Here is a 14433-nt window from a genome sequence, read left to right as displayed (position 1 = left end):
GACTGCTTTCACCTGCTCCTGCCAGGATAATCATCTGAAAGTTGATCAAACATATCTGAACCAGTACAAGAGCAATAACTGATGGAGACGGATGCTGTCAGCTAGGAAGAAGTCTTCACGCGCTATTTGTTCAGCACTTGTCACCTTTGGATCACAGTACTTCTGTGTGCACCTTTCTTTTTTATTATGACAACACTGCAGTCCAGTAGCTTTCATTCCTGAAAGCTTGATGAAAATACGTGATGATTTTTTGAAATATGAGAAGAAGCTGCTTATCTTTGGAAAGACGTCTTCTTTGATGCTGGTGTAAAAATGCTTGGAATGCATCTAAACTCAATTAAGGAATATTTGTAGTATCACTTAACCTCTTACAAATGCTTCCTGGCCAATTGTAAAGAGAGCTGACATTTTCTTTGAACAGAAGAAAAAAGAAGCAGGGAGACCATATTAAAACATACTTATTTTAAGTAGTTGGTCAGGGAAATTTCTTCCCAGGAAATAAAAGTTTTAGGGCTGCCAACAAAATATAGCATTATATAACGCCACATCATTACTTAAGGTTTGGATATAGGATACCACTACCCAAGCCAAATCCAATTGAAGGTATTGGACAGGTTGCAAAGACATCAAAAAAATATTTCTATATTTTATTTAAGAATATTATTGCCTCAAAAAAAAAAAAAAAAAAAGTTCCCTAGCTTGTTTGCACTGTGAATAATTAAAATGAGATTTAAATGAAAAAGGAAAAAAAAATCTTTTTTTTTCCCTACTTACCAATGAAAACATAGCAAAGCAGTTTCCCAGCTTGGAATCTTAGAGTTGGATACTCAAGTAAATTTGCTCTTTTTTTTCAGAGGTGCCTTCCAACTAATTTAATGTATTTAAGAGTCCCATTATGGCAGATAAACAAGAACATAATGGCAAAGGCCTGATAAAGAGTAGACTGTGTAATAAGACATAATTATAAGATCCCCAAATCTGTGAAGAACCTTGTCAGTTCTAAGCTGGCCATTTCAATCTAAACTAAATCACAAGGTGCTCCAAGGTGGTGTTACCATCTACTACCATTTTAAAGTCATTAACAAAATACAGCCCAAACTCCACCCAAATCCCAACACACTTGCCGCTTTTTGCCTTTAAGGCCTCCAAGGATTTTCAAACAACAAAAAGCACCAACTGAGTGGGAGTTAGGCTGTGTGAATCATGGATCTCAATATCCAGATCCGTATCTTGTCTCTCCAGAGCTGCTGGTTTTAACTCACAGTCTTGCATAAAGAGGGGAGAGACAGTACAGAGTAACAGATAGCATTTCCTTCCCCTCTCTGTGCCAGTGTTATTCATTCACTTGAGACTAAGCAACGGACTTCAGTCACCACAGAAGCAGTTCTCAGAGGTTCTCCAAGCACTAAATAAAAAAGTAACAGAAGCTGATTTACTTTGCTTTTCTTTGTTTTTCAATGCAACACAACATTTTTTAAATGCAGTACAGCAGAGAAAAGTGAACATCAAAACACTACATGATTCTGAACTTCAAATCTCAGCTATGTTCTTTCGCTTACGTGGATGATAGAAATATGACATCAAGAGGCTCTTTAAAGTACAATAGTGGGCCATTACAGACAAAATAAATTAAATATAAGAAAATTCTTTGTCTGTTCTATAAATGCTTACAAGGAAGGGCGTGTATTTATTCAACCAGCACTAGGATAAGGTCAGAGGTGACAGATGAAGAATTAAGCAGCAACCTGATAACATCAGCATTACGAAATACTATTCACAATGACAAAATGTCAGCCATCCTTGATTAGCATTCAAGAATAGGAATGGCATTGCTTGTGTAAAGTGGACAATTTTTTCCATCAAATTTTTCCACATTAGAGAAATGTGGCTGGTAGTTAAATGAGTGGAGTTTATGCTGGCAAACATCTCCTTAAACTTTACGTACATTGGCACAATGTCTACTCCATTGTCATTGCCACACACAAGGACCTGCACCAGCTACCTTCAATGAAGTTAGCTCAAATATTAATGCTAAATACTCAGGTATTTGCCCAGCTTCCTGGGAGGGATTTACAACCCATACTCCCATGACAATATTGTTAGTAGTGGCCATTATCTACTTTTTGTATAAAGAGTACAAGCTGTTGACCAAAGGCTATTGTATCATGAGATAAATGACTTCCTGGAATTCCTGGGATAAAGGGACTGGGAGATAATGTAATACATAATGACCTCAGGTGGCCTTTCAACAAAGTCTAAGCTTCCATAAGCAGGAGAAATTGGAATTTCCTATGCTGTTTATATAAAAGGGGGTATATTTTGGTAGTTTTCAGTCTACCTTTGCCATCAAGGAGAAGACAGATGGGACTTAGAATTTTAGGTCCCAATTCCTTGTAAGGCTTTATTGGGAAATAAGGAAGAATCACAGTCGCATATATACGCAAGAAGCCTTCTTTTGTCTGGTTCCTCCTGATAGAAGCAGGCAAGATAATTAGTGAACTTAATCATATGAAGAAAATCCTTTTTTTTTTTTTTTTTGCAATTTGTTTTACCGAATTTTATTCACGGTCTTTTAGGTTTATCAGAAAGCAAGCACCCACTTTTGCATTCTAATTCATGCTGCCCTGTGAACATCTTTTGATTTTGTTGTGTTGTCCAAATGACTCAGATTGGAAAGATCAAATCTGCTGAAGGTTTTGGATCATCGTGAACAAAATATTATAGTTACTTTTGTGTTCAAGCCAAAATCCAAATCAACACTATTGTACATGGATAGTTAATAAATACTTTACAGGTATAGTTTATGTATTGTACTATGTCCAGACAAAATTATATTACATTGCATTTATGATGTAATGAAAGAACAAATATATTCCTTCCACATGAAGCTGTGACTCTTAATTATAAACCATTTATGTGTGGGAGATAATGAGGCTTCTTTCCACTCTTTTCTGCTTTTTTCCTTCTGTGGCACCTCCTTTTCCCATCCTTCCTGATAAGAATGCTCAATTGCTTTCAACATAAAATAATTATTAAAAAAAAAGGGGGGGGGGGGGGGGAAGGGGAGTCTTATTTACCAGTAAGCTGAAAAAGAAACAGAATTAGTAGAATGATATCAGAAATATTACTTGAGACATGGGAATGGGAAAACAATCAGATGACTATATGCAATATGAGTCCGATAAATGTTGATATCAAACAGATTTAGATATAACTTGCCTGAGATTTAAGAAGGCCTTTGATGACCTAATCTAAAAGTTTAACATCCCCAGCACTGGCAAGGAGCTGTTTATTGGACAGAGGATATTAAAGAAAGAAGGCCTTTGTGAATGGAAAAGTGTAGGGCAAAGGGAAGTGATTAGCAGGTCTCCATAAGGACAGCTTCTGCTCTCACTCAATATAAGCAAATACAAACATATTGCATGGCAGAAGAGATTGACAACAATTAAAATAAAGAAAAGCAAGAATCAGCATTAAGTTTGGTGCCAATAATTTTGCAAGTTACCGGAACAAACTAGGAATGCATATGGAAAAATTGTTGTCTTCTTTATTGCAGCCTGCAGAAGTGTAGGTTAAAGAGATTTTACAACAGTAAAAATGAATAAAATGAAAATTTTTGTGTGATACAGACCCCTGCAAGAAAGCTTGGTTTAGAGACTTTTAGAGACAGAAAAACATAGACAATATTTCAGTAAAAAAAAAAAAAATAAATACTGGGGGATGTCTACAGGCTTTGGTTGAGTCATCTCTAAAGACATAACAACAAATGAACCATCACAGTTCACCATCCAAAACTCCAAAGGTGGGGGGTCAACACTTGGTATGGATCAGGCCCTAAGAAAATAAGAGTTCTAGAATAACTAAATCTGACCTCTTTCTCTTCCACAGCTGAATTATAGATACAGACATGCTTTGAACAGCCTTGTTTTCAAGTTAAATACCGATGGGCTTGGTCATTGATTAAATGTTACTAGTCCCTTCAGTATAAATGTCCTGTTGGGGTAACAGATTTGCTAGGAGATTTTCTAGTACAGATCATCACTTAAAATCCCCACTGAATATAAGCAAATAACAAGCCACACCTTTTCCTCTAGCATTAGGTTTAAAAAGAGTGTTATATCACTTTTACAAAATATTATCCTAAATACAGAATTACTGTATTTAAAAGCCATGACACAATTATAATATCCTTAACAATAACATCTCTATTTAGTAGCTGGAAAGGAAGACAGCCTTCTAGAGACTAGTAAGCAGAAATGACATTAACTCAACCTATGAGAAAATTTGGTTATTGGAAGCACTCAGAATATAACAGTGAAAATGAACAATAGCAAAATTTCTAGTCAAATACACTTGGAATTGGAGAACACTGATTAGTTACAGCCAGCATTAAACAAAAGACAAATAGTCTTCAATTTAGAAAGCTTTTTTTATTATTATTATTACGAGCATTTTTTGAAAACTCATCAGCTTACTCCTGTTCTAACAGCAGTCTCGGACAACATGGAAGTCACCTTTGCATTTCAAACCCATAATAAAAGGGCTTTTGATTGTGCCAGAGGAAACCAAATTTGTGTGTGAAGTAGAACTAACACGGACTGGAGTACATTGAAATATGTATTTCTAAGGGAAAGAGGAGGCACTACAAAAGTAACATACAAAATGTTCTCACCAGCAGAAGCTTAGAGTTTACAATAGACAACATCCTAAGTACTATGCTGAGGACAGTACTCTTAAACAAGGCCTGTCCCAGAGTTCCCATTAAAAGACAGTCTTTCCAGGAGTTCACAGCCTCCTCAAATTGTAAAGGTTCAGACTGAAATTTTTGAAAATACCTCTGGCTAAGGCTGAAGTCTTTGAGGAAATTTGAGCTAAACATTTCTGTTTTCTCAGTGATTAATCCCCCCATCCCCCTGATGTTTTTTTTCTTGTTGTTGTTGTTTGTTTGTTTTTTAAGAAATAACACCTTTTACAGCTGTTTGGTGGAGATGCTACAGCTCACTCCATGACTCAGATTTGGAAACATGGCATAGTAGTTGCTGTAGCATCAATATGCTGTTATTCTTGTGAAAATGTCCACATATTCAGCCAAATTCTGAGTTTTCTGAATCTGCCTACACATACTGAGTGGAAATTTTAACTGTATAGCAGATAATAAGAGGCATGCTCCACCCACTTAAATTTGTTGGGCCAGCTGGACCGTGCATACTCCATCCTCCCCATACTGCATTCCCTGCAGAACTTTGCAAGCCTTTCTGCCTGCTTGCAGCCACCAGACCCACTGCCTAGGACTGAAAGCAGTAAATTTTCTTCCCTCTGTGCTTTTTATTGCATCCGTCTGTTACCCTTCCTCTCCTCAGTCGTGGTTAGTAAGGAATATTGCAAATTACACACAGTGGAATGAGGAACAGGCAGAAAAGTTTGGGGATGATTGGATAAAACAACTCAATTACAAAGCACACAGCAGAAGCTGGGCCAAATAAAGAAAATTAAAAAAAAAAAAAAAATGGCAGCTGACCATGCAGTGCATCCAAGGATTTTGGCCCAAGGATCTCATATGTGAGATAGGTATATGGATAGGTATGCAGCTTCACAACAACCTTTCCAATTATTTGGAAGTTTTGTTTCCCTCAAAAAGGTGCCTTTATAAATATTAAACCCAAACAGAAATACCAGGGCTCTGGAGTCCCTCCTCAACTCTACCTTAGCAGCTTGCTAGTTTTAACTATCGGATGTTTGTCTGCATAAAACCATTTCATTCAGTGTAGCAAGTGGCCAATAGACTGGGAAGTCACCACAGCTATGCATGAAATAAAACTGCTATCTTTAAGATGCTCTCTCATTTACAGCAGAAGTCAAAAGGCAGGCAGAGCATGAGGAAAGGAAAAAACATGGTCTCAAGATTAAAAGATGTAACGTCATCCAAAGGTTCTGGAGGCTGTTCAGTTTTGACCACAGCCTGCATGCTGCTGACTAAATTGTCCTGAACTTTTCACTGCAGAATACTGACTGTATGGCCCTTATTTTCTGAAAATACAGATTTTCTGAGATCACAGAATCTGATTTATGAAAAGGCTGAGGATTCACAACTGCATCAGGAATCAGCTACAGATCTGCTTTGGCTACTAGAAGCTAGAAGCACAAAATATTCTGAAATGTGTCACGTTTAAGGCATCTTAAATTTAATTGACAAAAATTAGTGATCACTTTTATCCTGCATTTCACCATTTTTTTCTGTTCCTGTCTGTTAAATAGCAAATACTTTAAACTGTGATTAATCAAAGCATTAATAAACCACCCTCTTATGGCAGTGCTATAGAAAGGTACTTGAGGAAGTCGATAATCATGCATTCAATTCTGGATGGAACGGTGTGCAGCAAATAACTCAGTGTCATACACTGAGCAATTCAGATAAAAAGAAACATTTAATAAAGCTCCTATTCATTGGTGTCTATTGTATGTGTTAAAGGCGCAGACCTCATAGAAAAAAAAATAACTACGCAATCATGTAATTTAATATCCCTGTTGGGATGTAGATGAACAATCAGAAAAATTACCAGAATTAAGAACGTCTATGTATTTTCTGTTTTCTCTACACTTGACTTGACAACCTTTACACTCGTGTTACATACCATGATATAGTGGCTTACCAAAAACCATTTTTCTACTTCTGAGTATTTTCATGTCAGGGGTTTGTAAACACTTTTTTGTATTAAAGTTCTACTAAAATTCAGGAACTTAAAAAGTCACAGAACACAAAAATATTAGTTCATTATGTGTTTCTAATAACTTGGAATACCGAACCTGCCTTTCAAAAATACATGAAAATTCTATCATTTATCACACAAGAGTATAAGACAATGTTCAGTGACCCATTTAGGAGGGTATGGGGGTAGAGGCCAGGAATCTGAAACTATCCACTTTAAAACGTCTCCCTTCTTTAACTTGAATCAATTAAGGAAATGGTTTGCCATTAAATTATGGCTCTCCCACACACCATTTAAATACACACTTGACTCCCATTGAAATGGTCAGTTCTACTTAAATTAGATTGAACTGTGCATAAACAAAAGGCTACTGGAGAGCACAAAACTCCCATAGCACCCTCTACTGATAAAGAGGGAATGGGATTAACATTCATACAGAGCAATTCCACAGAGCAGGCAAAGTAACAGAAGTGAAAATGGGTTTTCACTGCAGTTCAGAATTTAAGCTGCTGCTTTATAAAGGGACCCTTTCAAGACATTTACACTCAAAGGTCCAATCCTGTAGTCCTTGCTCTGGCAAAATTCCAGCTGAAGTCAATGGGAATATTGCCTGTGTAAGGACTATTCAAAATTAGTCAAACTGTCTGAATATCATTCAATCAGCTCTAATCACTGCATTGAGAATAAAGGCCGTAATTTTGGCATTTTTTGTCACTTTAAATTCTTCAACAAATAGTTGCATTATTCTCTGTAAATCATCTTGCCAAGCAGTATTTGTCAAATAATTGGACAATTTTTTTCCATCAACCATTGAATAAATTATGAATAACAAGCACTGATTTAACCATGTGACTCCCATCAGTCAATTCTTAAGTTTCTTTGAAGGGCTTAACTAGGGGGTTTATTGGTGGCTTAAACATTGGAGAAAATCTCATCCAACAAGAACTGCTCAGCTACCTTTCCACTGGTATTGACCATCTAAAAGCTAAACCTAAATTGTGATTTACTTTTTGAATCACATGGACTATATATGTTAGCAAATTATGACAGAATGTATGACTTTAAATTCATTCTTCCAAGACTGAAGTATAACCTTAAAAAAATGCAAAGCACTATTTAGGAGGGAGAATATATGTAAAGAGACTTAATAACTTTTATTAGATAAACATATGTTCTTGGAATAAATGTTTATTTTCTCTGAGGCACATAAGCCTCAAAGTGGCACAATAGCTACAACACTAACACAGTATTAGCAACAGTGTTTATGTGTTTCCTATACAATAAATCTTCTATTGGATCTTCTACCTTACTAAGATAAACTCTAATTATAAATATTAGATCCATTAAGTAGTTCTAAAGGGAGGATGATGATATAGCCTCACTATATTTTAACTGTTTAAATAAGAAATGTTAGAAATGCTAGGACACATGAGTGCACCAATGTGCACTGTGACTAGCTTCTAAAATATTAATCACAGAATGGTTTAGGTTGGAAGGGACCATAAAGCCCATTCAGTTCCAACCCCCTGCCATGAGCAGGGACCCCTCCCACCAGCCCAGGCTGCCCCCAGCCCCATCCAGCCTGGCCTTGGGCACTGCCAGGGATGGGGCAGCCACAGCTCCTCTGGGCATCATGGGCCAGGGCCTCATCACCTGCTGAATGAAGAATTTCTTCCCAATATCTAATCTAAATCTACCCTCTTTCAGTTTAAATCCATTATCCTTTGTCCTATCAATGCATGCACTTACAAGGAGTCCCTCTCCGCCTTTCCTGTAGGCCTGCTTTAGGTACTGGCAGGCCACTGTAAGGTCTCTTCAGAGCCTCCTCTTCTCCAGGCTGAACACCAGCACTCTGAGCTTATCTTCACAGGAGAGATGCTCCAGCCCTCTCATCATCCTCATGGCCTCCTCTGGACCCACTCCAACAGGTCCATATCCTTTTTGTGCTGGGGGCCCCAGAGCTGAATGCATCACTTTGGGTAGGGTCTCCTGCGAGCAGAGTAGAGGGGGAGAATCGCCTCCCTTGGCCTGCTGGTTGTGATTTCTGTTTTAGAAGAAGAAACAATCTCTTTAAAATATCTATTATTGTGCTATTCAGTGCTAAGAGAAAAATCTTGGTTTTATCTGAACTTGTATGGCTGCCATAGGTACTGTTAATTGTACCTATTACTCTTTTTTGAATACTAATTGACTGAAATGAAAGTGTTCATCAGTAACTATCCCCAAAAATCAGCTTATACCCTATTAAGCTGGATATGCACACAAGTTGAGAACAGTTATTAACAATGCCCAGCAAGTGCACAGATTCTTAGCCACCCCCTCCTCTCCAAGATGAACACACTGACTTCTTGAATGACATTCCACTCAAGCCATAAAAATAAAATAATATAAGGTTGGGAAGCAAGGGCAAATGAGAAGAAAGATTATAATAAGAGTTTATAAAATAATGAGGGATTGGTAAAACAAGAGGAAATTTTATGGGGAGAAATTGAATTACAGAAGGAATTACTACTCTGTGCAGCAGCTTGCCCTACAAAAGATTCTCTCTCTCTCCCCCATGTGGATATGTCTCTATGCACATTTTCTTCTATCTTACTAACTCTCATTAACTTTCTGTTTCCCTCTCATTAACTCATGTTTTATTTTGAGTAATATCAGGAAATGCAATTAGCTGCATCAAGCATGTCTTCACTATGCAAATTATTTATGTGGTAACTATTTTTATAATTAAGTGGTTTAACACCACTTTATTACATTTTTTTCAGTTGCTTATAACCTTGCCAAACTTTAGCTGTTTTCTGTGCCAGGTTCCTGTCTCAGGAAGAAAATTTTCTGGAAAGTTTCTGCAAAAGTTTTGTGAGCGTGGTAAAAATGCTTTTTCTACATTCAAATTATGGTGCCTTTCACTGATACTTTTGGTGTCACAATTGCAGAAGAAAGATAAAATTTGGGCATATCCTTCTACACATGCTTGAGGGATTCTTGTCAGTTGGCAGATTTGGAAGCCTCTGTCTACTGCTAATGTGTTCCATCCTCCCAAAGCTCTGAGAATCAAATCCTATTGACCATATTGTAACACCAGAAGTTGACTGACTGCCCTCTACCCTCTTCCTGAAAGTCTACATAGGACTTTCTCTACAGCCAGGGGATACCAGTGCCTGCCTTAAATTCAGGGGGGGCTGAACACCTAAGTGTTAACCTAGTTTTCCTGGAAGACTTCGCAGCCTGCACTAACCCCATGTTTCAGAGATGTATTGGCAAGAGTTGAGTTCCTCTAAGTTCCCTACCTTAAACCTATGTGGGCTTGACCAGCAGGCACACCTGATGCCTGTAGAGGCATTCCTGCTGCCTCCTGTGCTTCAACTGCTCCCCTTTTGACTCTGTGGCACCTAATCAGAACAGATAAGTAAATGTCATGCCAAAGGAGCACAGAACAGGAACTGGGAGAAGGCAGGAGGAAGGGCTAGACTGGAGAAAACTGGAATTCAAGAAGAGAAACCTATGCAAAAAAAGAGGCATTAACTATAAAACTGATCTTAAACAATCTACAAAAAAAGATGACAGCTCTAAAGAAGAAATGTAGTATCAATTCTGGCACTTCTTAACCTTTGCATCCTTGCTCTTGTAATTAGGTTGCTCTTTTACTCTAGGTCTGTGCTATAATCACCCTGTTTTTCTCATATTAAAAAGGCATTGGGGTAGATTCTCTGCTGGTGTAAATTGGCAAGGTGCCATTGATTCTAGTGGAACCATGCCAATTTTCATCAGCTGCAAATCTGGACCATTCTTGTTAATTTACTTGTAAAGAAGCTCCCCGCATGCCTCTAATCACTTCCATTTTCCCTCTTGACCTTTCCTGTGTTTGCCATTGTCTTTTTTTGTTGTTTTTTTTTATCTTTGAAATGTAGTGATAAAATGCTTTATTTTGTTTCATCAGCAAATTGGGATGTCATTAGTCACAACTTCTAGCCTCTCCTCCAAACATAATTCACAATAGAGTGCCACACATAATGCTGTGTGCCACTGCTGACCATGGTTGCTATACCTCCGTGCTTTGGCGTGGTGCAGGAAGGGAAGCACATAGAGCAGCCTACAGTTCATCTCAGATATTAAGACTTGCTTACTAGTGCTGTTTTGCAAATGCTGCTGTACTGCTTCAGAACGAGAGGTGGCATGTGCGTTGACTTCGTGACATCCACAAAAATCCTATGATGCTCCACTGACTGGTTTATTTTCTTGATGAAATATTTTTCTTTCCATCTCTAATTTAGTTTCTCCCCTGTGTTTGCTTTGTTTCTCCTTAGCTATCAAATTCTTTTCACATGATTCTACTTTAAAAGGTACTTCCTGGAGCAGCAAGATATACTGTTGCAACAGTCACATCAACTTCTTAGAATTACATTCCATAAAAGCTCTTTACAGTTGTTTGCTTGTTTGGTTTTGTGGATTTTTGAATCTTTAATGATTTTAACAATTAAGTTTCCTGACACTGAAGTAAGGTTCACCATTCTAATTTCTGGAATCATTCTTAGAACCATTTCCCCCAAACTGTTTTGCCTGAAGCTGACTATCTTCAGTTTTGCTCTATCAGATTACATTTTCCTGATTAATCACCTAAATTTTAATAAGAATTCAGTTAGCAATTCTTTAGCTCCTTCAGATTCTTTGGATGCAAGCCACATGTTCTGACTTTACCTGTCGTTAATTCCTTAGGTTGGTGCAAGCCCGGTATATACATCACTACTTTTGGCAGCCTTTGCTGTTTGTAAATAGCAGCACTAGGGTTGGTAGTTTCTTTTCAATCTGCTCTGCTGAAGTTCTCAGCAACCAAAATACTTTGTTCCTGCATAAGTTCTTTGTCCTTTCAGTTTGTTCCCTCTGTACCATGGTGACTCCTCATACATTTCCTGTCATATTTTCAGCACGTTATCACTGTATCTCTAGGCATTCTTCACATTCCCTGTAATTTATTTGAGATGAATTACCTTTATATTAGAAGGATGTGCCTTTGAAGTAATCATAAAAAGCTATTGTTTGGAATACATATCAAAAGCTGAATTCTGAGACAGATTATTACAAAGTTTACATTTATAAGCTGTTTGGTTTATATTGTGTTGTCTGTCACATTTTGACGTGACATGGAATGATGCCATCCACCTCTACTCACATTTTCCTTAAATTCCCATTGGAGGGAAAAAAAATAGTCTTTGCTTTGTGCTCTTTGGTGTCATGCTCACTCTGACCAAGACATTATTTAGCCCAGATATTCCTATGGTCCTATCCACTTTTCACTTTTCTTGACTGAGAAAAACTATGGGATTTATAGAACCAGTCACCCACTTCCAATTCCCAATCTGTCTTTCCTGCAAAGTGTACAGGTGAGTTACTGTACCTCATTTGATAGTTTTCATGAGCACCATATTTCACAAGTGGTAAGTTATGTCTGTATTTTCTTGATGTCAGATATTAGGTCTTATCCAGAGGTTCCTTTAAGCTCCTTACATCAGTCTATTAGGTATTTGCAAATTTTACTAGTTTATGAAATATTCCTCTTTAAAAAGTGTTTCTTCACTCAGATGCAGCAGCAGCAGCTTACTATATCTCCTATTTCTGGTTATATTTTGCAATGATGGGAGGTCTCTACAGCAGTTAAGGAATAGGACATTTTCATCTAAAAATATTAACAGAAGAAAATTATGGGAAAATACTAATGAAGAAAGTTTTGTGCTGCCTATATTTCCGTTCTAAGATGTTTGCACCAGTTATATATATTATATACACTAATCAAAAATAAGAAACATTTTTTCTTTTGTATAAGGTGTTGATGAAACTAAGAGTACTATAGAATTTAGGTATCTTAATTGCTTAAAAAAAAAAAAAGATGAATGTACAGGGAAGAAAAAAAGACATGAAAATATTTTAGGCCTACGCAAATGTTTTAAGACTGGTTTGACAAGCCCAATCTATTCAGATTAGCAACAAAAATTGAGGGATGACTTACTGACAGTGTTAATATATCTTTTCAGGATGAAAATACCAGTAAATAAAAAGCACTTCAGCCTAGCTGAGAAAGACATAAAAAGAGCAAATGGCTACAAGCTGATGCCAGACAAATTCAAATGAGATATAATAAAGAATAACAGTCACAATGATTAACCAACCACTTGGACAAACAACACCCCCACAAGTTGTGAAACTTTTAGATGAAGATTGACTGGCTTTCTGAAAAATATGCTTTAATGAAACAAATGTGTTAAGCTCTAAACTTTACTAACTGTATAAAATTCTTTGCATAATCTTAAAAGGCCAGACTAGAGGATCAAACTGAACTTCAGACCTGAAAGTTTTAAGATGTGATAGGACATAACTTTCAGAATGAAACAGAACAACCATTCAGAACTATTGCATGTTTTTATATTTGTGTTTTCTTCATTTCCTCTTAAAATAATAATTTTGTGAAATGGTTTTCTAGCCCTCTGTCTTACTACACCCAATGTTAATTTCTCTAAAGACAGAAGAGGTAAAAGGCAGGTGAAAGTTACATTAAAGAGAAAAAAAAAAAAAAAAAAAAAGGAGGGGGAAGAAAAACACTGCTTCAAATAGCATTTAACATAAAGAGAGAGGGAGATACAGAGAGAAAGAGACACAAACACCAGCTCTGGAAGTATTAAAAGCACACTGAAAACCTCTGTGATGACAGTTTGAAGACAGCAGCTTTTATGTGCTACTGAGCCCACCTCTACAATGTCTTTTAAATGCAACTGTTTACCTAGAAAATATAAGCAAGGGCCAGAATCTCATCTAGAAGAGGCACCTTTTGATTGCAGACACTGAACTGAATCCTTAACTAATAAATTGTTCCACACCTTTGTCTGAAACAAGAAAAGCAAAGGTCTGCATTTTCTCACAAGAATGCACAAGCCCCCTCAAAAGCATATGGTTTTCTACATCTAAGTCTCAGTATTTGTTGACTTAAAGAGTTTGTAGGAATGACAATGCACATCACTGGTTTGTTACTTCTGTCATCTGTGCTACTGAGTGTACCTTGACTCAGATCAAAGTTGAAAGCTTCTAAAAAGATACACAAACCACAATGTGACAAATAGCATGCTTTGTTTGACACAGCAAACAAGAAATTACTTTCATCAACCCAGGAAAAGAATCCTGTGTTTTCAGTGCTAATTCTGAAGACCGCAGTGATGGAACCAGAGCTTTACTTCATCCTCAAGGAATGAGAACCTCTTAAAAGACAAACAGAGGGGAAGAAACAACATCAGTGCATTAAATGCAGGCAATTGTATGAATTTGAGATTTGTACCATAGTACACACTTGTAGAAAATTCAGCTTTTACTTAATTAAATCGATTTCCCACAAAATTGAAAATGTTTATACTAAGCAAATATTTATCCACTAACTGGAAATTATGGATTAGAACATATGCAGCACTTTACAGATACATCCAAAACTAAACATACATCTACAGTATTACCCGTTAGTATTACTCACTCCAGTAGCATACATAGTTAATAAAGACAGGCGTAAGAAAAACTGCAAATGAGGTGTTTTGATTTTGTTCATTTTTACAATAATATGACCTAAGTCATTCTCGATATATTTTATAATATATTTGAGATATTTATTTCTACAAGACACTACTGTTCTATAAATCCTTAATAATACGTGTATTATTGGGGTGCAAAAAAAATTTCACTCTGACTCTTGTTC

This window comes from Anas platyrhynchos, chromosome 2, assembly GCF_047663525.1.
Source record: "Anas platyrhynchos isolate ZD024472 breed Pekin duck chromosome 2, IASCAAS_PekinDuck_T2T, whole genome shotgun sequence".
In the NCBI taxonomy this organism is placed as follows: domain Eukaryota; kingdom Metazoa; phylum Chordata; class Aves; order Anseriformes; family Anatidae; genus Anas; species Anas platyrhynchos.
The sequence above is the reverse complement of the archived record's forward strand: the minus strand, read 5'-3'. Positions refer to the sequence as shown.